The sequence below is a fragment of the Ambystoma mexicanum genome, chromosome 14 (assembly GCF_040938575.1).
Source record: "Ambystoma mexicanum isolate Mex_15411 chromosome 14, UKY_AmexF1_1, whole genome shotgun sequence".
NCBI lineage: Eukaryota > Metazoa > Chordata > Amphibia > Caudata > Ambystomatidae > Ambystoma > Ambystoma mexicanum.
The window spans coordinates 413,001,169-413,023,998 of record NC_090940.1 but is presented as its reverse complement, the minus strand read 5'-3'; the positions used below and the strand labels follow the sequence as shown (position 1 = coordinate 413,023,998).

Here is a 22,830-nt window from a genome sequence, read left to right as displayed (position 1 = left end):
GAGAGGTCACACCCGGAGGGGCGACCTACGTTACTTGGACTCCATTGAGCTCCCCAGGCTCTCAGGGCCCAGACGGGAAAGTTGGAGGCTGAGGTCATGGAGGAGGTGGCGGTGGCCCTGTCCCAGCTCAAATCCGGGAAATCCCCTGGACCGAATGGCTTCCCGGTGGAAACCTGGAGCTGAATGGGGGACTCGGTGGTGGGACGCACGCACTGCATGTTGCTGCGCTCTCTGGCGGAAGGGATACTCCCATATGACTTTAGGCAGGCCACTATAGTAGTAATTCTCAAACTCTGGAAGCCCCCAGACCTATGTGCCTCATACAGACCTATTTCGCTCATCAACAGGGAGGCCAAGATTGTAGCCCGGGTCCTGGCCAACAGAATGCTGGTGGTCATTCAATCTTTAGTGCACCTGGACTAATGCAGGTTTATGCCGGCTAAATCCACCAGGATGAATCTGCGCAGGGTTTACTTTGCAATCAGTCAAGCTGCTGTGATCAAGGATCCACTTGAGCTACTCTAGGTGGCTTTGAAAAAGCCTTCGACTCAGTGGGGTGGACAGCCCTATGGGATTTCATGGACCGCATGGTGGGTAAAAATACTATATAATGCCCCTGAAGTGGTGGTGCGGGTGAACAGTATTTCCTCCAGACCTTTCTCGCTGGCCATTATATATACTGGCCATTGAGCCTCTTGCAATTAGGCTCAGGACGTCCCACGGGTGGTGTGGGTTTGTGTGGCCTTCAGAGGGGAAGGGGGTTGGGAGACCGGGTCTCGCTCTATGCCGACGACCTGCTCATCTACTTGAGCAACCCTAAAGTCTCATGCCCTGAAGTGACGAGAATCTTCACCGACTATCAGGAGTTTTGTGGGCTTAAAGTTAACAAACAGAAGACTATCTTTTTCCCCCTCCAAGGAGGGGCTGACGCTATCCTGCAACACTGTTCTTACTCCGTCTCCATCCAGAGTTTTGTCTACCTAGGCGAGCCCCAATCCTGACAAATTTCTCAGGCTTAACCTCCAACCAGTGGTGAGTAGATTCGAAGCAGACGTCCCCCACTGACAATCCCTCCCGATAAGCTTGATGGGGAGGTCTGCCCTCTTCAAAATGCTCTCTCTCCTGAGATTCCTGTATGTCCTGCAGAACGCTCCAACCCACGCCACCCGCACAACGTTTTTACCGAAAGATTCTACCCTTCGGAAACTCCTATGGGGCGGGAAACCGCTCTGCATTGCCCTGACTACGCTACAGCGGTAAGTCTGCGACGGGGAGGCGTGAGCATACCTTGTCTAGGCAGATAACAAAAAGTCATGCTTGATTATCCATGCCCAAAAAAAACATTCCAGGGTAATTTTTAATACATCCTGATAGTCTCCCTGCAGTAGCATTTGGTCTACTGCATAATACCTCGCCAACCTGGTTAGAACTGTCTTAATTTGATGTTTTATGATAATGGTTATTTGGTTTTGTGTACAATTTGAATGTTTTTCTTTTTTCAAAATGTATGTTTTAGTTTAAAATCTAACCAAAAAAATCTGTTTTGTATTAAATTATTTTTGCACTTGAAGGATTTCTTTGGTTTCCTTGTGACTCTTGGAGAACACTTTCTCTATAAAATGACAAGAGTTATGATTGTCATAAGCGTGGGTTTTTTCTTGTTTGTTTAAAACTATATTTTGCCCAACCACACGCTTGCACACAAGGGCACCCCTATTGCTTGTAATATCATACCTTGTCTCAGGGCTTAATACTGGGAATCACAGCTGGGGGTCTTGAACGACTGGCTTCATGGAGATCCGGTACTGCCACATATTGGGAATGAAATCCGATGCATAGGCGAGAGAACGCCCCTCCAGGTCCTGTACGGATCGGGCACTGTAGCTGCCGATTTGCCAGGGATGACGCCAAATACAGTGTGGGTGGAGGCGCTCCAACACATTGGGTGGGGTGGGCGACCGACACTGGGCCAACCTCTATGGGATAACTGGTGCATCCCAGAGTCCTGACAATGGGCCGTTTTCACAGTTGGGAGGATCAGGGGATACGGACCTTAACGGATGTCATACAGGATGGACATCTGAAAAAGTTTGAGGCGATAAGGGAGGGGTTTTGCCCCCCCACCCTCCCCCGAGATATATACAGATCCATACAACTGACACACGCCCTCCGTGCCCAATTCCCAAAGCTCGCAGACATTATAAATGCTCTCACCCCGAGGTGGTAAAGCCTTCAAACTATGGTTCTGGTGAAACCCACATCAACACTGTACCAAGTAATCACTGCATTCAGGGCCCAGGACGTAGCCTGCTTGCGGGAGAGGTGTGAAAGGGTTGTGGGCCCTTTGGAATCTAAAGAATGGGTAGAGGAACTGATGTTTCAGTGCAAAATCGGCATAGACGCCAAACTCAGGCTTATACAATATAATAAAATGCTGCACCAGGCCTACCACTTCCGGGCCTCAATGGTGAAATGGGGGGTGGTGGAGGATACTGAATGTTTGAGATGCTTCATGGTGGTGGGCACCTTCTTCCATATGTTGTGGGAATGTGAGGTCATACAAGAATTCTGGAGTAAGTGTATCAATGAAATCAATGGGGTCCTAGACACTCCTGTTCAACTGAAAGCCAAGGTAGCACTGCTGGGGGAAAGGGGACTATACACAATGTGAGAAAACGTTCCTTACTGTTGCTATGGGTCAAGTTAAAAGACTCATTGCTGCCATGTGTGGGCACCAGATGGTCCAGCACTAAGTAGATGGACTAATGAAATGGACAGATGTGCATCCCTGGAGAAGCGCATGTACACTGCCAGGGGCTGCCCGGGGAAGTTCTTTGAGGTGTGGGGTAAATGGACCGGAACCACATAACTGTGAGTCAATCATTGGTCCCTGACTTAGGGAGACACGTGTTACTGCAGCAGACTCTAACTCTTTCCGTCAGTGCTTCCCGCTTCTTCCTACCATGACCTGGAATCGGCCACATGTACTGCATTGCAACCTGGTCTTCTTTTGTTTGGTTTTGTTTTCTTGTTTTTGCTTTGTCTGCTTAGCACCGCTCCGCTTTGTTACACAATGTGATGGAGTGATAAATGCCCGTCCTTGTAAACCAATAGAAAATGGATTTAAAAAAAAAAAAAGAAAAAAGAATGAGTTCAGGATTTGGTATGGTGGTCTCATCCTTTAGAATCTGTTGCATAGGGTTCCCTTCTGAGACTTTTATCCACAGGAGATTATCACTGCAGATTCTTCCCTTTTGGGCTAGGGTGCAGGGGGTGACGATGAATAATCTTCAAATATTTCACTGGTGGGGGGGGGGAGACAGAGTTCAGCAAATCAACTATCTGGAGCTGAAAGCCATCTTTTAGTTTTGAGAGCCTTTCTCCCCAATATACAGGGCACGACTCATTCAGAAATGACAATTCCATCTCTCTATTTTAAATCAACAAACTGGGAGACCAAATGCCCATCTCTGGTACTTTTGGCCATGCAGATATGGGAATGGGCAGTCTGTCATGGGATGTGGCTTCAAGCCCTTCACCTGCCAGAAGCAGCTAATGTGGAAGTGGATCAGCAGAGCTGTCTGATAGAGGCCCAGCCATGAGTGGCAACTACACCTACAGGTGGTCAAGAACCTGTTGTCTTGCATGGTGGTTGACAAACGCATTGAGTCTCCCCAGGTGGACCTCTTTGCCACCAGTCTCAACAGGGTCCCATGTATGCTTCCAGAGGGGATAGGGTGTGTATTACCCCAGTGCATATGCTTTTCCCCCTGTTCCTTTACCTCACCTGGCTCTCCGCAAGTTTGAGGAAGCAACATTCTGCTCTCTGATCATTGCTCTGTGGTGGCCAGCCAGATTTTGGTGCTCTGATCTGGTGACCCTGGCCAAGGGGACCTCTATCTCCCTACTGGTTTGTCTGGACATGCTGTCTCTGAAGGAGGGGAGGAACTTCCACCCTTCCCCACAACCTTTGACCTTGGCAGTGTGGTTCCTAAGGTCTGGGCCCCTGTGAAGAGAACATGAGGATTCTTCCAGGTTGCAGCACAAACGTAAGTGGATTAGATTTTGCCACTGGTGTCTTTAATGGGCAAAAGAATCATTTGGCAGCATCTTTGGATGATGTTTTTTTTGTTTCTCTGGCCTTGCAAATTCAGGCTGTAAAGTGGACTTTTCGACTGGATTGTGTCCGCCCACGTATTGTAGCAAGGTATTTTGAACCGTTAAACATCATACGAGTCTAAAAAGACAGAACTTGCCTTTCTTGACTTAGTTGCATTTTGGGCACCCTTAAAGGGTGACTCGTTTATCACGTTGTTGGAAACGCATGCCATTTGCATCACGATGTTTGTACTCGTCACTCCAGCAACTTCATTGGTAAAGTTCTCGGACATTTCTGTTGCCGTCTCCATGCTTCTCAGCTATCTGGGGAGGGTTTGTGCCACATTCTTCTTCAGCAATTATAGATTTTTTTATGTGGGGCCTAAGTCACTCTATGCATATTTTGCTCGCGACTCTCAGTTGATTTTATATAGGCATATTCACCTGATGGCATGTTAGCGGGCTCACTATGTTGCGACACTTCCTCAGTGCTTAATTTGTAAAAAAAATAAGTGCCAGTGCTAAAAAAAATATTGGCCCCATAATGCCGCGCGGGGTGCTGCTCGCAGTGCGGGCACGCGGCCCACGACAGGTCAGTGGTAGACCTAGATCGGCCCATCACACTGCTGCTTCTGTTACATGTTTGGTGCTGCAGCAACTGTTGGCACAGGCTAGTAGTGGGATGGATGGGGAAGGGCACACATGGGTTGAGAAAGTATGCTTTAAAGTTGGAAAACACTTCTTGTCGGCGAATGAGGCGGTTTCCCTCACCTCCCTGAGCCTTTAAGCCTGAGATAGGGGATGGTCTAGGCCACTCCCCCAACACCCTTTTTGCACCTCCTTGCTCCCTCCCTTCTCCTGTCTCCTTGTGCCATCCAGTCTGAGGATGTCCCCCCACCCCTGGTCCCCCCCCCCCCCATCCTGTTGATGGAGGGGGATGGGGTACATGGGCCCGAGTGTGTCCGGCTGCGTGTAGTGGCTATGATGGTGTCTGCTACATTCCTCCTTGCACTCGACGCATCCCCCTGCTTAGCCGCAGCACTGCACACCGACCTTCCACGGGCCCTGCATTTGATTTTCCAGGTTTATAAATTCAATTTGGTTAAACCTGCGGCCCTCCACACATTTCCCTTTTCCCATTACCCATTACCTCCCCTAACACTCCCCCAGAAATAATACACTGACTCCTATTGTGGATGTACAGGCCGCAGTTGCTTTATTAGCAGGAGGTACCTTACAGGTGCTCCCTTAGTTGTTACTTGGTAATACAGCATCAGGTTATTCTGCTCTGAGCTGCACACCCTTACACTCCCCACTCTGTAGCAAGCAGCATCCACTAATCGGAAGTGACGCCGTTACTTTTCCACTTTCATTTGTATAAACTCAAACTTGAGGGTAGAAAAAAGAAAGCCTAGGACACAGTGGGCCAAATCTGTAGGTATTGCAAGTGAGACATTTTACTAACAGTGCAAAGTTTCTATGGCAAGCTGGACTTAACATGACAGGACGTTACAACGGCACCATATTTTACTGACCTCCATCACAGCTCCCGCAGACATATGTTTGACTTGCACTTGCGTTAAAAAATGCAGATGGGAAGAAGGGGATAGAGCGACACCCTTTGCGGTTGAACTGAGGGTGGTGAGATTACATTATTTGCCCGGAATCACACACTTATACTGAACAGCGAAGCAGGGATTTTTTTTTTTTTTTCAACTTTGTTTTATTGGCATTTTCATAATATAACGAAAGGGCGCAGAACATTTTTACAGATTGTGCAAGTAACAGGCCCAAACCCCCCCCCCTCCCCCACCCCAAACATCCCCACCCCCCCGAAAAAGGAACAAACCAAAAAACTTAGTCCTCATAGAGCCGTTCTGCTGGGGAACCACTATGTGAGCTCCGAGAGTCTGGAGCCCCAGGAAGAGCGAGAGCATTAACTATTAGAATTGGCTGAAGAACTACCATCCTCCCCCGGGCCGAGGGCCCTGTCCGCTCCTTGTCCCTCTTGAAGATCAGTGCACATCCCAACCCCATGTCTGCTGTGCCTCGTACCAGTTTGCGTGGAAAGAGCCCAAATTATTGTTGTTCATTGCCGTCAGTTTATCCATCAGGTACATGTTTTTTACCTTTTTTAGCCAGTTCTCCTTCGATGGGGTCTCCGGGCTCTTCCATTTCTGGGCCAGTGCTACCCTTCCCGCCCTTAGCATTGTCTCCCACATCCTAGGGTATCGGGGAATGTCCGAGTCCTCCGGAGGGAGGCCCAGCAGCATTGTCAGGGGGTTCTGGGGGAGAAGCTCATCAGAAACTTCGGCGATCCAGCCCCTCACCTTCTCCCAGTATGCCTGGGCTTTCGGGCAGTGCCACCACATGTGCCCTCTCGTACCGACCTGGCCACATCCCCTTGGGCACGTGGGGGACACTCCCGTGTACATTTTAGCCAACTTCATTGGTTCTCTGTGCCACCCCTGTAAAATCTTGAAGTTGTGTTCCATGTCTGCCGTAAATAAGTTCCCATGGAAGGCTATTTTAAATATTCTCGCCCAGGCGTCCTCCGAGATCTCATCCCCCGCTAAGTCGTTCCAGAACGAGCGGAACCCCCTCCTCTCCCCTAGGTTAACCGTGTTCAGTAGCTTGTACATCCCTGACACCGCACCCTTCCTGGAGGATGCCGAGTCCAGGAGCTTCTCAAAGGGGGTCAGTTGTCTTTTCAGGTTCTGGCCCCAGGCCTGGTCACATAGAATTCCTTTCAGGCGAATGTATTCAAATATGGAGAGGGACCCCTGGCCGAGGGCGTCCCTCAGTTCCTCATATGGCCGGAATTCTCCTTCTCTGAACATCTGCCCCGCCCATTCCATTCCCATGTCTGACCACAACTGGGCGTTGCGGAACCCCCTACTTCCCAGATTGAGGGGGTGACCCCAAAGAGAGGACATCGGTGATGGCCATGATGTTAGGTGTGCCGTCTGGGGACCCTCCCTCCAGATCGTCCAGAGGACTCCCAGGGTTGGGTGGGATTTGAGTCTGTTTGGAATAAACTTGCTAGGGGCCCAAAGGAGGTCTCGAATCTTCAGTGGGTGGGCGTCCATGTCCTCCAGGTATGACCAGTAAGTGCCCATCCCCTCTCTCATATGTTCTAGGAGGACGCGTAGTTGGGCTGCCCGGAAATAGAGTTGAAAGTCTGGTAACCCAAACCCTCCCTCCTCCCTCGGTAAGGTCAGGACCCTATTAGCAGTTCTCGGGGTCTTACCCTGCCATATGAATTCCCGCACCGCATTCTGGAGGGCTCTGAAGGACCGGTCAGGGACTACCGATGGGAGGGCGGTGAAAAGATAAAGAAGTCGCGGGAGAATGTTCATTTTCACAGCCGTCATGCGGCCGTACCAAGACAGAATCATAGACCTCCACCTCCTCAAATCAGCCGTGATTCCTGCCACAACGGGATCATAGTTAGCAGGGGCTAGGTTGGTTAAGTCCCGAGTAAGGAGGACTCCCAGGTATCGAATAGATGTCTTTCCCACCGATATTCCCTCCAGGCGTGCGAGGGCGTCCAAGCCCGGGTCCCGGGTTCTCATAGGGAGCAGGACAGATTTGGACGCGTTGATCTTGAGACCAGAGAAACGCCCGTAGGTGGCCATCAAGGAGAGGAGCGGGGGGAGCGAGGATTTCGGGTCTACTAAGTAAGCCAGGATGTCGTCCGCAAACAGGGAGAGCTTAAATTCCACCTCCCCCCTCTTAATCCCCTTAATCTCTGTGTGGGCTCTGACTGCTATGGCTAGAGGTTCCATGGAGAGGATATAGATTAGGGGGGAGAGCGGGCATCCCTGTCTTGTCCCCCGCGACAGGGGGAAGGGCTCCGACAACCCACCATTGACTTGGACCCTGGCCCTCGGGGCCCTATATAAAGCCGCCACCCAATCCCTGATGTGTGGGCCAAAGCCCATTTTTTGGAGGGTAAGTTCCATGAATCTCCACTCCACCCTGTCGAACGCCTTCTCCGAGTCTAGAGACAGGACGCTCGCATCCAGGTCTGACCTCTGGGCATAGTGGATCAGGTCTATGGTCTTCCGGATGTTGTCTGAGCCCTGTCTCCCCCTAATAAATCCTACCTGGTCGCCATGGACCAATTTCGGCAAGACCCCCTCCAACCGTCCCCCAAGCACCTTGGCCAGAATCTTCACGTCAACATTCAACAGGGAGATGGGTCGGTAGGAGGAGCATTCCCTAGGGTCCCTGCCGTCCTTGGGGAGCACCACAATAATTGCCTCCATCATGGAGTCCGGAAGAGACCCCCCCTCCAGCACCGCGTTGAACACTTTTACCAAATGGGGGGAGAGGGCCGAGCGGAACCTTTTGTAAAAGTAGACAGAGTACCCGTCCTCGCCCGGGGAAGTGCCCACCTTCATTCCTCCAATCGCACGCTCTACCTCGTCCTCGGTCACCGGGCCCTCCAACCCCTCCGCTATCTCCCTGGACAGGGCCGGGATCTGGATTGAATTCAGGAACCCCACCATCTCTGCCTCCTCCCCATTGTACTCGGACGAATATAATTTCTCATAATATCGGCGGAAGGCTTCGCCAATGTGGGGTATGTCGTGGCCTATCTTTCCCCCCTCGTCCTTAACCTCTTTCACTAATCGGCTTTTCTGCACCTCCCTCAGTTTCCAAGCCAGGATCCTGTCCGCCCTGTCCCCTTTTTCATAGTACTTTTGTTTAACCAGTTGGAGACTCCTCTCCGTCTTGTGGAGGAGGAGATCCTTCAATTGGAGTCTGTAGTCTTCCAATGCGGTCACCTGCTCGTTGTCTAGGGGAACTGTGGGGAGACCCCCAGGTTGAAGTTGGGCGATTTTCTCCCTGAGGTACCTTTCCTGGCCCTCCCTTTGCCTTTTTCTCTGGGCTCCTATTTTAATCAGGGTTCCCCGTATGGCTGCCTTAAAGGCGTCCCAGAGGGTATGTGGACCCACCTCCCCGTTGTCATTAAGCTCAAAAAATTCCGTGATGGCCTCGAGGACCTCCTGGGATAGGACTTCGTCCTTTAACAGGGAGTCGTTGCACTTCCATCTCCCTCTGCGTTCGTGTAAACCTCCCCTTGCTATTGTAGCTCGGACCAAGTCGTGATCAGACCAGGGGACGGGGTCTACCCTGTGGCCCGAGACAAATGGACGTAGGGTCTCGTCTACCAGGATGTAGTCTATCCTGGAGAACGACGTGTGGATGGCTGAGTAATATGTAAAGGAGGGGGAGTCTGTTCTAGGGAGGGGGATCGTGTCCAACAGGCCCAATTCTAGGTTGACTTTTTGGAAGGTGCGCGCCATGGTCTCGTCCGCAGCCCTAGAGGAATGCGGGCCTGCTCGTTTCCTGTCCAGGGTGGGGTCTAGAACCATGTTGAAGTCCCCCCCCACCACCACCGTGCCGTGGATGAAATATTTGAGTTTGTCCCCCACCTCCTCCCAGAACTGGGCTTGGCCTTCGTTTGGGGCATAGATGGCCGCTAGGGTCAGTGGGGCCCCCTGCAGGGACCCCCGCACCAGCAGGTATCGGCCCCCCGGGTCTTTCAGCGTGGCTTCTTTCTCGAAGCCCACGTGTTTCGCTACCAGGATGGCGACCCCTCTTTTTTTGCACTTGTGGGATGCAGAGTGGACCTCGCCAATTCCCCCTCCCCGCATTTTGGGCTCCTTCCCCTGTGGCCAGTGAGTCTCTTGAACGAAGAGAAAATCCAGGTGTGCCCTTCTAAATTCCCTGCAGAGCAAGGACCTCTTGGTGGGGGTGTTTAACCCACGGACATTAAGTGAGCCCACTCCCAGGGCGGGCAGCCCGTCAGCCATAGTCACTTTTTTTCACTCTCTCGGTCAACTCCTCCCCTACGCTCTTCCCCGTGTGCTCCGTTATTTCGACTCTGTGTTCCCCTTTTCCTCCCGCGCCCTCCCCCCGGGTGGGCTTAAAACGAAACCCCAACTGCCCCCCTTCCCCAAACCGTAACTGAACTTCCCCAACTCCCGTGGTCCCCCCCACCCCCCGCCCCGGCGTCCAGCCAAGTAGTTCTGCCATCGCTGGCTTTTGGCCGAACCACCAGCCTGCCCACCTCGGCCAGGCAATCTGCATTAGAAGCTCATCTCCTTGAGCCCCCTAAGATATCCCGCGGCTATGACCCCTCTGCAGACCCCACCTACTTGCAGGTCGTAGGGACGTTGATAGTAGTGAATCCTCTGAGTCTGCGTCCCTCCGACCAGGGCACACCGAGGCGCCCCCGTGCTCAGTCCCCAGAGTCGTTACGTTCTCCGTCCTTTGAAGGGGAGGGGGTGTTCATTTTCCTGAATTTCCTCGCGCCGGTGCGTTTTCTCCTCTCGCCAGGCGGGCCAGGGCCTCCGGGTCGCCCGTGCTCTGGCCCCGATGGGTCCCTCCGGGGGTTCGTGTCCACTGCGTATTCTTGTATGGCTCCCCTTATGTCCTCTTCCGTGATCAGGGTTGATCTTTGGCCCATGTATTCGAAGGTCAGGGAGAAGGGGTAGCCCCATCTGTAGCGCACTCCCTTTTCCTTAAGCACCTGTGTGAGAGGGCGGCACATCCTACGCCTGGCCAGCGTGTAGGCGGAGAGGTCTTGGTATATCGAGACTTGTGCGTTGTTATAAGTGATTTCCCTGGCCTTTCTTGCCTCCTCCAACACCTTCGTCTTCTCTGAGTAGTAGTGAAACCGGACCAGGATCGACCGGGGGGCCCCGGCCCTTCCCCCCGCCCTGTGCACCCTGTCAAAAGTTGGCTCAGTTGTCATTTCCTCCGTGAACAGGAGAGTAATAATGTCTCGTACTGCTCGGGTGACGTCCCTCTCCGTTTCCCCCTCTATTTCGGGCACCCCAAAGATTCTGAGGTTGTTCCTCCTCTCCCTGTTTTCGAAATCGTCCATCTGCCGGGCCCTCTCCTCGTCCCTCCTCTCCAGGGCTTCCAACCTCATGCTATATTGTATGTCTTGGACTGCTATGGAGGATTGGTTGGACTCGACCTGTAGGAGCCTGTCCTCAATTTTGTCCACCCTCTGGTCCATTTTTTCAAATTTTTGGGCAATGTCGGAGCGCATGTCCCTTATTTCCTGTAGGATCGAGGCAAATCCCCTTTCCATTGCCGCCGAGGAGGGGGAAGCTTCCCCCGATTGGGCCATGGTTCCTTCGCGGGTTGAACCTTTGTCACCTCTTTCAACTCCCCGGAAGCGGTATCTCTGCAAGGCTTCCCTCCAGCTCATGTGGGTCTTCCCTGTGTCCTGTCGTCTAGGTCCCCGCAGCCCCGACGGGGGGCGGGGGGTCCCCTACTGATCCGTCCTTCCTTGCTTGGGTTGTGACCCAAATGGGGTGGCAAGGTCCGGGGGGGCGGGCACACGCCCCACCTGTTCTCAGGCGGGGGCCTCACACCCTTTTCGAGTGCCTCGTGGTCTTCTGGGGCCTCCTCCGGTCTCCTGGGGTGGGGTGGGTCATGGGGGCCCAACCTTCCAATCCAAATAAAAGGGGGGGGAACGTTGTGGCTCGCTCCGTGAGTCCTGGGGGGGGCACCCCCGGGCGGGCACACGCCCCACCAACTGCTGGCGGGGGCCTCTCACCCTGGTCGCCCCCGCTTCGGGCCTTGTTGTCTCCGGGGGGGGGCCCTGGTCCCCGGACCCCGCCTTTGGTCCTTTTGCTTTTGGGGGTTCTGCCCCGCTCGGGGCGCTCACCTGTGGGGGGGTGAGTCCCGGCCCGCCGGGGCCCCCCTTGCTCTGCTGTGCTGTGCTGGGCTCCGGCGCTGGTGGGGAGGGGGGGAGCTGCCCCTCTCCTATCCTTCACTCCCGGATGGGGGAGGGCTCCGAGTCCCCGGGGGCACCGCTCCAGGCCCCCGGGTGCCGCCTCCTCCGCCGACCTGGTCTTCGCTGTCGGGGGGGGGGGGGGGTGCCGCCCCGCTCCTTCTCTTCACTTTCGGGGGGGGGGGGGTGATGCCGTTTCCCGGGAGCCCCGCTCCGCTCCCCCTGATGCCGTCTCTTCACCGCGCGGGCCGCCCCAGCGCTCTTCGCTCTGATTTGGGCCGCTGGGGGGGGGGGCGGAGCGGGCCGCCCCACTGCCACGTCCCCGAAGTCCCGGGGGCTCGGTCCACGGCCGGGTCGTCTTCCGCACCCGGGGGGGGGTACTGATGGGGGGAGCGAAGGTCCGTCGGGCTGGGGTGCCGTGTGCGCCCGGGGCGAGACCGCCTTGCTCGCGGTCCCGAGGCCGCTCCTTTCCTGCTGCGTCTCCCTTCCCGGCTCCACGGGCTCCGCGCTCCGGCTCCCTGGGGAGCTCGCGCTCCGTTCTTTCTCTCGATGGGGGGCCAGGGGGGGCGCCAAGTCGGTCGCCCCAGTTGTGCTCGCAGGGGGGTATCGGGGGGGGGCTCAATCCCGTGGAATACCCGTGCCTCGGCGGGAGCTACGCACTCAGGCAGCCATTGCCTGTGCGCCCCCTGGTGGCCTCCCGAAGCAGGGATTTTAACCAATTTGGGAACAGAACAGCCACCTTCTTCCATGCTTTACATGGAAGAAATATTTCAGTTTTGGTTGTCAACAAGACCTACAATAATGTCCTATAGTTTACTTGCAAAATACACAAATTGCATAAAAGCTTCATGACAACATGTAAATCCTTATAGCAGCATGTTGGGCCAAAATAATATCAGTGTACCTTTTTTATTTTCCACATCCTGGATGGAAAACTATAAGCTGCAAAAGGCAAAATATTTATTTACCCACTTAATTTGCATCGCTTTAAGACGCACAATGAAATAAGTTGTGTCATAAACTCACTTAGGTTTGGTCTATACTGATTGTTCTAGCTCTCTGGCTGTGTGTGCGCCAAAGAAGACCAAGTCCTCACTGGCGCATACAAGAGCTTTCTTTTTTCAGATCTTGTTCTTGCCATCTTTTCCAGGGTAAGAGGTAGGCATCCATTGTGTACTCCCATCAAGTAAAGCTCCATTTTCACTGCTGCGTTGCAATCATTGTCGTGAGACTCAAGATAGCTCAGCGGCAATGTGCTCCACTTGGAAGCAAGAAGACACGAAGCAACACAGGTTCGATCCCCGACTCCTCACTTAGAAACCTCTGGGTATTAAGTGCGTTATAAATACGTAACTAAGACATGCTCCTCCTGTAACTGCGCCTCGATGCCCCTGGGCTGTGTGAGCGCTTTAATAATGCAAATAAATTAAAAAAGCATTCTGTTTCAGTCACTGTTGCACTGTATTTGTCTCTACCCCTTCTGCCACATCTGAGAGTCTGTTAAAGTACACCAAGTATTGTTAATCGGTTGCCTCCAGGAAGAGCAACCTCCACTCAGCCTGTTTTTCAGTCACCTCATCCAGGTGTTTTGTGTAATCAATTTAACCTCTCAAGCCCTTATCGGTCATCACATCTCATAAATGCCCCCCTCCCCCACCCACTCACACTTCCTTCAAGCATGAGCATGGTGGTGTTGGGGCATACCATTGTCTCGAGTCGGGCACCAATGGAAAAGTGGCCAAAGTTGCAAACAACAATTCATTCCTTTTGTGACAGACTGAGTAGTACCCACGGGGGAGGCCTTTTGATAAAATGTGAGGCAAATTGTGCATTTTAAAGAGTATTTTTTCAGTGATACTGGCCCAAACTACTAGCCGAATGGTGAAGTAACTTGTCAAACTGGCCCACATGGGACAAAAAAGTGGCCCACATGGACCAGAAAAGCTGGTCCACAGTAGCATTATGTGTTTCTGGTTCGTGCATTGCCCTATAGGCCAGTCCGAGCCGGTGCTATCTTTTCAATGAAAACGAAACAACCAGCCCCTGCATCACCCAAATCCTTTCCGGTACTCTGCCGGGTGTGCGTTTTGGGGTGAAGGAAGCAGTGCAGTATGTTAGTGCAGTGGAGAGAGGCATAGGTGACAAGACCATGGCTGCTCCTGCCTGCAATCAAAATGGTGTCAAACGGGCGGACGGGGGCCCGAAGGATAGAAATTATGGAAAAGGAAATATGCAAGTGTGAAAACCTGCACATGGCCTTGTGGTGTACCACGTTGTGAAGGGGGGCTAAACGGACATCAATTGGGCAAAGGATTTTGGGACCCCCACCCGCTGCCCCCCTGCAGGATATTGCGGCTCCACTCAGGTGATGTAGGGCATGATATGATATGGCATTTGTAACGCGCCTATACACAAGTGTTTCAAGGCGCGACGAGGCAGGGACGGGGGAACAAGGGGAAGACAGACAACGATCCTACTAGGCCAGGTGTCATTCAGACCGCGCAAGTGCAGGGGTAGGGGGAAGGGAAAAAGTGCAAGTGGAAGGGGGAGGGGGGGAGTGCAGTACAAATAAGTAGAATAGAAATAAAATAATAAATAAATAGGCCAGCTGGTGGCAAGTGCAAGGTAAGTGCAGACAAGTGCTGGGGGGGCGGGCTGTAGGGATACAGAGACAGTCCCGCAGTGCAGGGGTTGCCAGGGAGGCAGTGCAAGTGAAGAGTGACTGGGCCCAGGACCGAGGTCGGTGAGAGTGGCCCAGTTGCAAAATCAGTGCAGTTTTAGGTGAAGAATTTAGCAGGGGAGAGGGACAGAGAAAGCAGAAGTGAAGAGGAAGGTTTTGAGGTGCTTCCGGAACCGGAGATGGTTCTCCTCAAGTTTCAGGGAGGCAGGAAGGCTGTTCCAGAGGGAGGCCCCTGCCGCGGAGAGAGATCTACCCCCAGCTCGTTGCTTCGAGAAGCGGCTGACCCTGAGGGAGTTGGAGACGGATGAGCGTAGGGCTCGGGAAGGAAGATATTTAGGAAGAGAGAGTTGAAGGTATTTAGGCCCCAGGCCCCAGAAGGCCTTGTGGACCATGCAGAGGGTTTTGAACTTAATCCTCGCAGCCACTGGGAGCCAGTGTAGAGATTTGTGTCCTGGAGAGATACGGTCCCTGGGCTTAAGGCCAAGGACAAGTCTCGCAGTTCTGTTCTGGATGAGTTGCAGAGGGCGGAGAGTGGAGGCAGGCAGATTAAGATAGAGGCTGTTACAGTAGTCCAGCTTCGAGAGAACCAGGCTCTGGAGACAGTGAGCTTCTGGGGGAAGGAGAGGAAGGGAAGAATACCTCTGATGAGGTGCAGCTGGTAATGTGACTTCTTAGAGACGTCAGATATATGAGGAGAGAAGGAGAGTGTGGAGTCGAAGATGACCCCGAGGTTTTTTGCCTTGCATGTAGGAGCAGGAAGAGGGCCAAGAGAGGCTGGCCAGAGAGCTGCAGGGAAGGAGGGAGTGGGTGTGCCGATGAGTAGGATCTCAGTCTTACTAGCATTAAGGCAGAGGTCATTGGCAGCACACCATTCCTGGATAGCAGACAGACAGTCAGAGATGAGGGAGGGAGAGGAGGAGGCCGAGGGTAGCCTGAAAATGAGCTGGGTATCGTCCGCATAGCACTGAAAGTTGGGGCAGAGGGCGGCGATGCGGTGGGCAAGGAGTGCCAGATACTGGTTGAACAGCCAGGGAGAGAGATTAGATCCCTGGGAACCCCAGCATGGGGCTGGATTGCTAACTGACACAAACAAAGCTGCACGTGCTGTGCAGGCCTGAGGGACTGTGCTGTGCACAGTGTCCTCGAGGGCTGTCTGTGCACACGCTGTCGTGAGGGGCTGTGCACGCGTTGTCCTGGAGGCTGAGAGCACCCAATGTCCTGAGGGGCTGTGCACGCTGTGTCCGGTGGGGGGGGGCTGTGCATGTGTTGATCTGGGGGGCTGTGCATGCGGTGTCCTGGGGGCTGTGCATTAGTGATCCCCTTGGCTGCCTGTGCATGTAGTGTTCTGGTGGGCTGTGCTCACATTGTTTCAGGGGTCTGTGGCTGTGCTCATAAGAGTCCAGAGGGGGTGGGAGGGCTGTGCTCAGTGTCCCGGGGCTGCGCTCATGGTGACCTGGGGGCTGTGCACGTAGTGTCCTGGAGGGCTTTGAACGCCGTGTCCTGGGGTGACCCATCCCATGTTCAATACTTGCAACTTCCCCGAGACACGAGGGCCACCTGGCCACGGCCACCCCAGTAGGACTCTAATACAAAGGGGTCACAGACCCAGCAGGACTCAACCAGGGACGAGGACCACGCAGCCGCCCGTGCCCCGCCCGCCACCGTGGCCATGCTGATGACAAAAATAGGTGCGCAGCAGCAGCAGAGGCCCCACGGAAGGTAAGATTTTAAATGAAAAAATGTATATTTGGGCGGCTGGTGTCCATCACTTTCGAAGTGATGGGCCCCAGCCGCCACTCAAAAATACTTTTTTCTTTTAAAACCTACCTTCCGTGGGGCGGGGTCCCGGCCACCGGCCCCACGGAAGATCAGGTTTTAAAAGAAAAAAGTAAAAAACGTACTAATGTGGGCACAATCCACGGGCCCGCGCCGCGGGCGATTCATCTGACTTAGTCTGTGCCGCGGCAGCCCTGCCTGGTGGTCACAGAAATTGGCCTGGGCCTGGCACTGCAGTCAGCAGTATACAGGTCACACAGACTGAAGCCCGGATGCGGACGGGCCCTTGGTGGGGTCCTGACCCGCCCAGGACTGGGCCTTCCTTGCCTGATCACTGTGACAGGCTCAGGGCAGGCTGCTGCTGCTTTACGGTCCAGACTTACCTGCTTTGCCGACTGGGACTTGGTCTTCTCTCCTGTTGGGGCCTCAGGGTGGGGGGGCGCACACTGGCACAAATGAAAAAGCAGTCAGAGGGGGGGCCCTAGGAAGCAACTAGGCTGCACCACGCAGTGCAGCAGGGCAGGCATTCTCTCACATGCCACGCCTAGACACCTTCACTTCACAGTAACTTGTGAAAGGAAGGTGGCGCCGCACTGCCTCCTGTAACATCAACATGTAATTTCACTGGCCCAGAAGAACAGCCAAAGAAAACTGCACATTCTGTGTTACTATACAGAATGTATCAAATACTGCATACTAACAACAGAATGGCAGTTTTCATTGGCTGTTTGTAACTTGTTGTTCATTGCTATTGCAGGCCCCTCACAGGGGCAGCCAGCCAAGGCCTGCACCTGCAAGCACGAGAGATCACAATGACAAACAAACCCAATGATTTATAATGAAGCAAAGTGAAGTGGAATAACAAAGCAATTGCAAGTGCGATGACCCCTCCCCCGCCCCCATGATTAGTTCCGGTGCAAAAGAGTGCCGGTGTTGTGCACCCACCAACCAAATGAAGATCGATATATTGTGAGGCTCTCTCAGTTAGTGAGCCTATGCCATTTATTATCGGTCTGCATGCTGGAAATTGGTCGAATGTTTTATGAATTTTCAGTAAGAAGTATATTATGGGCATTATTGGGTGGGTGTTGTCTAGATAGTTCTATTCATCTTCTGAAAGTAAGCCCATTTCTTCCCAGTTTTTAATCATCGGATGCCATTGGGTCTGAAGTTCTTTCATTGGATTTTTTCGGAGTATGGAGTAGCAATTCCTGTCACTCAAATGTCTGTTTCCTTCAATTATATAATCTTTTCTTTGCATGAGCACAATATTTCCTCCTTTATCGGCCGATTTGATAACCCATTGTTTGTTTTTGGCAAGGGTATCAATAGCTTTTGATTCTTTAATTGATAGATTATGTTTAAACTTCGTTGGTTTATTTTTTAGATAATTTTGTCTCAGGTCTTCACTGACCATTTTTTGAAAAACATCTATCACGTTGTTTTCTGTCATTTTAGGAATACATTTTGATTTCAACTTCAAATTAGATTCTTTTGTTTGAAAAGGATTAATATTTTGTTCTTCTAGAAACATTTCTGTAGTATAATTTTCCTCAGTAAGATTCATGATGTTCAATGTTCCTTCTACAATATCAACCGTAAGTGAAGAAATTTCTTGTTCTGCCTTTTTTTTCTTTTTTGTTCATTACTTCAGCAAAATATTTTTTCAGTTTAAATTTTCTGCAAAATTTGAACAGATCCACTTGTGTATGAAAGTAGTCCGCTTTGTTTCATGGGCTGTAATGTAGTCCTTTATTTAATACTATGTTAGTAGTTTTATCCACTTCTTGTCCAGTTAAATTCATTACTAAATTCACTTGGTCCTTTTGTCTTGTGATCTGGTTAGCATTCCTTTAGTCCACCTTCTTTGTTTTTGCGTTCCTCTTTTTCCTCTCTTGTTTTTGGTAAATTGGTTGATGATCTCATCCTCTTATATTCAACATCCCTTGTTGAAAATTTGTTTTTGTAATGGACTTGTGTCTGCGAAATTCCTCAAAAAAATTGAATTCTTGTGTTTTATTTTATGCACTTGGTACTTCTTCTGTTTCTCTTTTTATTTCACTGTTCGTTTCTGTATCTGAGGATTCAGTAGTTATTGATTGTGTGTTGGTATTTTTACTAGTTTTGAATATATTATCTTATAGTCAATTTCATCCCTTAAGAATGCTTTTTGTTTTTTAGATTTCAGTTCTTCTGTAAATTTATTCAGATAATCATCCAGTAACTGATCATTTTTTAATGTTATTTCAGGAAGATTTAGTTTTTCAATTGTTTCTTTTAAAACTTTTATTTCTTCTAATGCTTTCTCAATCAATAACTACTCAATCCTCAGATTGGAAGGAGGTGGAAATAGAGAGCTCCAGCTAAGAAGAAGAGAAGCCAAATGGATTTGTATTCTGGACACGTGTCACTCTGGCCTGAATTCGGAACATGAGATTGCCTATTGGCTATAGAAAGCTGAACTATGAAAATAGAATGCAAGGCTGTCTAAATTGTATCCAAAAAGTTATAAGCACTATCCTGTCTTGATATATCTTCTTTTTATCATGTTTTATGAAAATTTGTTGAATTGCAGTCTTTTACCTTATGGTTATAATTTGAAATAAGTCTCTTCTCAAATTTGCTCTATTAATTCTTTTCTTTCTTGGCTTTCCTTTGTTTTTTACTTTGATTTGAAAATAATGGACCCGTCTGAAAGGATCCATAGGAAGGATACATTCGAACTAGGCAAATGTTATAAAAAGGAATCACTATGGTTTCATGGCAGAAATAGAGAATCAAAATGGCCGCCGAACGTAAAGGCGTGATGTGTGACGTCAATGCGTAACATGACGCGGTGATGTCATACGTTAGGCGGTCGCGACCTTTATAAAGGATAGAAAATAGCACAGAAAGGTAGCGCAGACTATGGTGGACTGAAGGCAATCGTACCGAGTAAAAATAAAAGGTAATTCAATTTAATCTAATTTCTTTTAGATAATTTTGGGTGTGAACAGCATTTTAAACTTTAGTATTCTAGAACTTTGGGGGAGAGCTTCACAGTAGCTCTACCTTTACAATAAATGTGACTGCTCTAAAGAGGGCATTTGAATTAAGTTTGAAAAATGATACAAAGAGTCAGGTTAAACTGATGTTACCCTCTCTTATTAGTAAATTTCTGTAAACAATGAAAGAACTCATAAAAATGAGAGACAAAACGAAAGAGGAATTATTAATCAGAGATATGTTTACTCAATAAGGAACTTAGGTGAGTACATCTAATAGGCTAATGTAATCAGAGTTGCTCACCCAACACACCACCACCACTACTTAATTATTAAAATGAATGTAAACATAACTCATTCATTCTTTTCCTACTTTCCTTCATATTCTTTCTTTATTTAGCATCTCTCCTGATGAACCACGAGCATAAGACGTGGGGAAACGCGTGTTGAGAGGCAAAAAAACTATCATTTTGTGAATCCATTTTTGGAAAAAAGGATATTGCATGCTACTAATGCAAAAAATAAATATTACTTAAAAATTGAACTTGCTGGTGTGACGGATATATTATTTTGCCTGAAGCGCATTCCACCTAAGTGTTTTCCAAAAAGAAAATTTGAATATATATTGCAGCAGCCGCAATACTCACTTAAGGGTGCAGCATCCACGCAGTTTATTATTTGCACTTAGAAATTGCCCAAAGAGGAAGTAAAAGCCGAAAAGGACTGCAAACAGTTAAACAAAACCTTGACTACTATATGTTCACATCAGAAATTCCCATTAACTTGGGGAACGCATGGATAGAGGGCATCCCGACTTTATGGGCAGTAACAACAGCACTCGAAGGCATGACATTTGGGATTAATCTATGGCCTAAATAAGAACGCGCACCGACCCTATTTTCACCTCGATTGACCTAAAGCACCATACATGATCATGAGCTGGGTTTGGATTACCACAACCGTAAGAAGTTTTTTTGACTGACCTGTTGTTTCATTTCTGTTTTCTTATGTTGTCCTCTGTATGTTTATTGTTGTGTACGTCTTGTGGCCCAATATCATTGACACAATTAACTCCCACATTATATTTGCATGATGGACAAAGTTAACATGAATGATGGTGACTTGTATAATGCTGGCTGATTTGGATGTGCCATGTATAAATATGTATTGATGATGGTAAACTTTGATTGGTTTGAAAATGGGGGGTATGATAATTATAACACAACTTGATGTGAAACTATACCTATTGGTTGATTTGTAAAATCAAGATGCCATGTATATGCCCTGAGGAAGGACCGTTATGTCCGAAATGCATCAGTGATGTGTGCATCTGCATATACATCTAATTAATACATTCTAAGCCTTCGTTTGGAAAACATAATGCACAAAATCTTTGTCGATACTTGTGATTCCGAAAATGTATTAAGAGAATGATGATGAACACTAACGATTTTAGGGTGTGCAGCACACACCGAAGGCGAGTGAGTCTTGGTCCTGTTCTTGTCCAGTATTTCTTGTGCCCGACACAGAGACACTACTTATTGGGTTTGCACCCTGTTCTTTTGGTTTCGGGCGAAATGTCCGAATAAAAATTACTGACCCCACAAAAAGACCTAAAAAACACACCGTGAAAAATTTGAACTATCAAAAGTTCAAACTTTTCGTGGTATGTGTTTAGGTGAGGTTGGTATGGGGATGGGTGGGGGGGGCGCTGCGGTCGCAAATGACGAAAATAAAAATGTGTTCCTGTGCTTTGTCGACTTTGCCAAGGCATTCGATTCAGTGCCCTTGAACTTGCTTGTGGGGAAAACTACATTTTTGGAGCATAGATTTCCAATTGTTAGATTTCATCATGGCCCTATACACCTACACCTCTGTTATGGTACGTGTTAACCAAGATAGCCAATTAACTCAAGCTATCCCTACTAATTGTGGTGTGAAGCAGGGTTATGTCCTTGTCCCCCCCCCCTCCTATTTAATCTGTACATCTCAGATATGGCCCTAACGATCGGTTCTGCACATCACTTTGCCCGCATGATTGGGGGTGAACCAGTCCCTTGTTTGTTATGCAGATTACACTGTACTATTGGACCACACCCTGATTAGCCTTTAGCGCTCGATTGATGCCTTGGTACTATATGCAAAGCAAAATAATCTAAGCAGTAACATCAGTATTGTATTGAATTGTGTTCATTTATTTAGCGTGTCAAACCCTGAGCCATCTGGGCACATATTTTACAATTACATAGCAAAGATGATTACATTTAAGCAATATTTACAATTACATATAACAATATTTTCAAATAAGCATTGAATAGTCTTGGTGCAGATTGTAGTTAACATTACAGCATTGCAGAGAATGGGGTGTTGATTACAGCGAGGAGCAGTTTCCCAGGCAGAGCTGAGGCTAGGTCCCACTTGATAGTCTGCATTCTGAATGAGCCAAGTTTTTATGTTGTTTCTGAATTTATGGAGGACGATTCAGATCAAGTATTGGCGGTAAGGTGTTCCAAATTTTGGCTGCTAAATGCACAGTAAAATCAAAATAGTTGGGATCGGATCTAAATCGGAGTGTAAAACCCCCCTTTGTTTGTAAAATTGACAGCACACCACTAGAAGTCCGAGAGCTATACTTATCTTGGGGTGCCGATCACCTCATGCCCTGTATGTCAATATTATGGCGATTTTCTTATGCCCAGGTTTCTTAAAAATGGCTTGTTTTGAAAATATTTGTCAGTAATAACAGTGGGCAATCATACTGAAGGCTTAATATCTATTTATAGAACTAGTATAATACTTGGTATCACTCTTGTACCTGAGTCTAGAATGAAGCGGATAGCGGTCTTGGAGGGAAAGTTTTTGAGATCTATAATTGGTGTGTCCTCCTAAGTGCTACTAGAAGCCTTGAGGCTGGAGTTTGGACTACCATCTCTGAGGTCAATTTGGCTTCTCCAGCACTGTAAATTTGTGCTATCTCGGCGTATTGTACTGTCAAATACCGATTTTGTCTTTTGGGATTAATTGCTAAACATAAGCATTCTCGTACAAATAGCCATTTGTCTGATCGCAAGACACTCTTTTGAAGCATTTAGCAAACATAGGAGACTTGGCTGACTCCACTAATGTTATCAGCTTATTTTTTTATTTTTTTTATTTATTTGTTTAATTGTATAAAACAATTTTTACAAAATTGAAGAGGGGAAAGAGGAAAGGAGAGATGGAGAGGTCCCCCCCTTAACTGATCCGGATTCCCTGTAAAAACGAAGACAATCTTTGTCCAGAGCCCCATGCATCTCAAAGTTCCCCGAAAGGCTCTGTCAGATCAATTCTTTTTCGAATCTAGTTCAAATTCAGAATTCGAGATCTAGAATTCAAAGTCAGAGACTGAGTCCATGTCCCCCCCCCAAAGCAGTTAGTGTGAGGACAGCTTATTAAAAAACAGAACCAGTGTTTGGGATGTTGACACAAGTCTGTGCACTCTACACTTAAATAAATTAAATGTATTCTGCACAAGGCTTTTGCCCTAGTGC

At 49.4% G+C, this 22,830-nt stretch overlaps 1 protein-coding gene across 6 annotated transcripts in view; it reads left to right on the top strand.

The window, feature by feature from the left end:
* Positions 1-22,830, top strand: part of RMDN3 (regulator of microtubule dynamics 3) — a 548,832-nt gene that overhangs the window by 337,585 nt on the left and 188,417 nt on the right. The gene's annotated exons all lie outside the window — the stretch shown is intronic.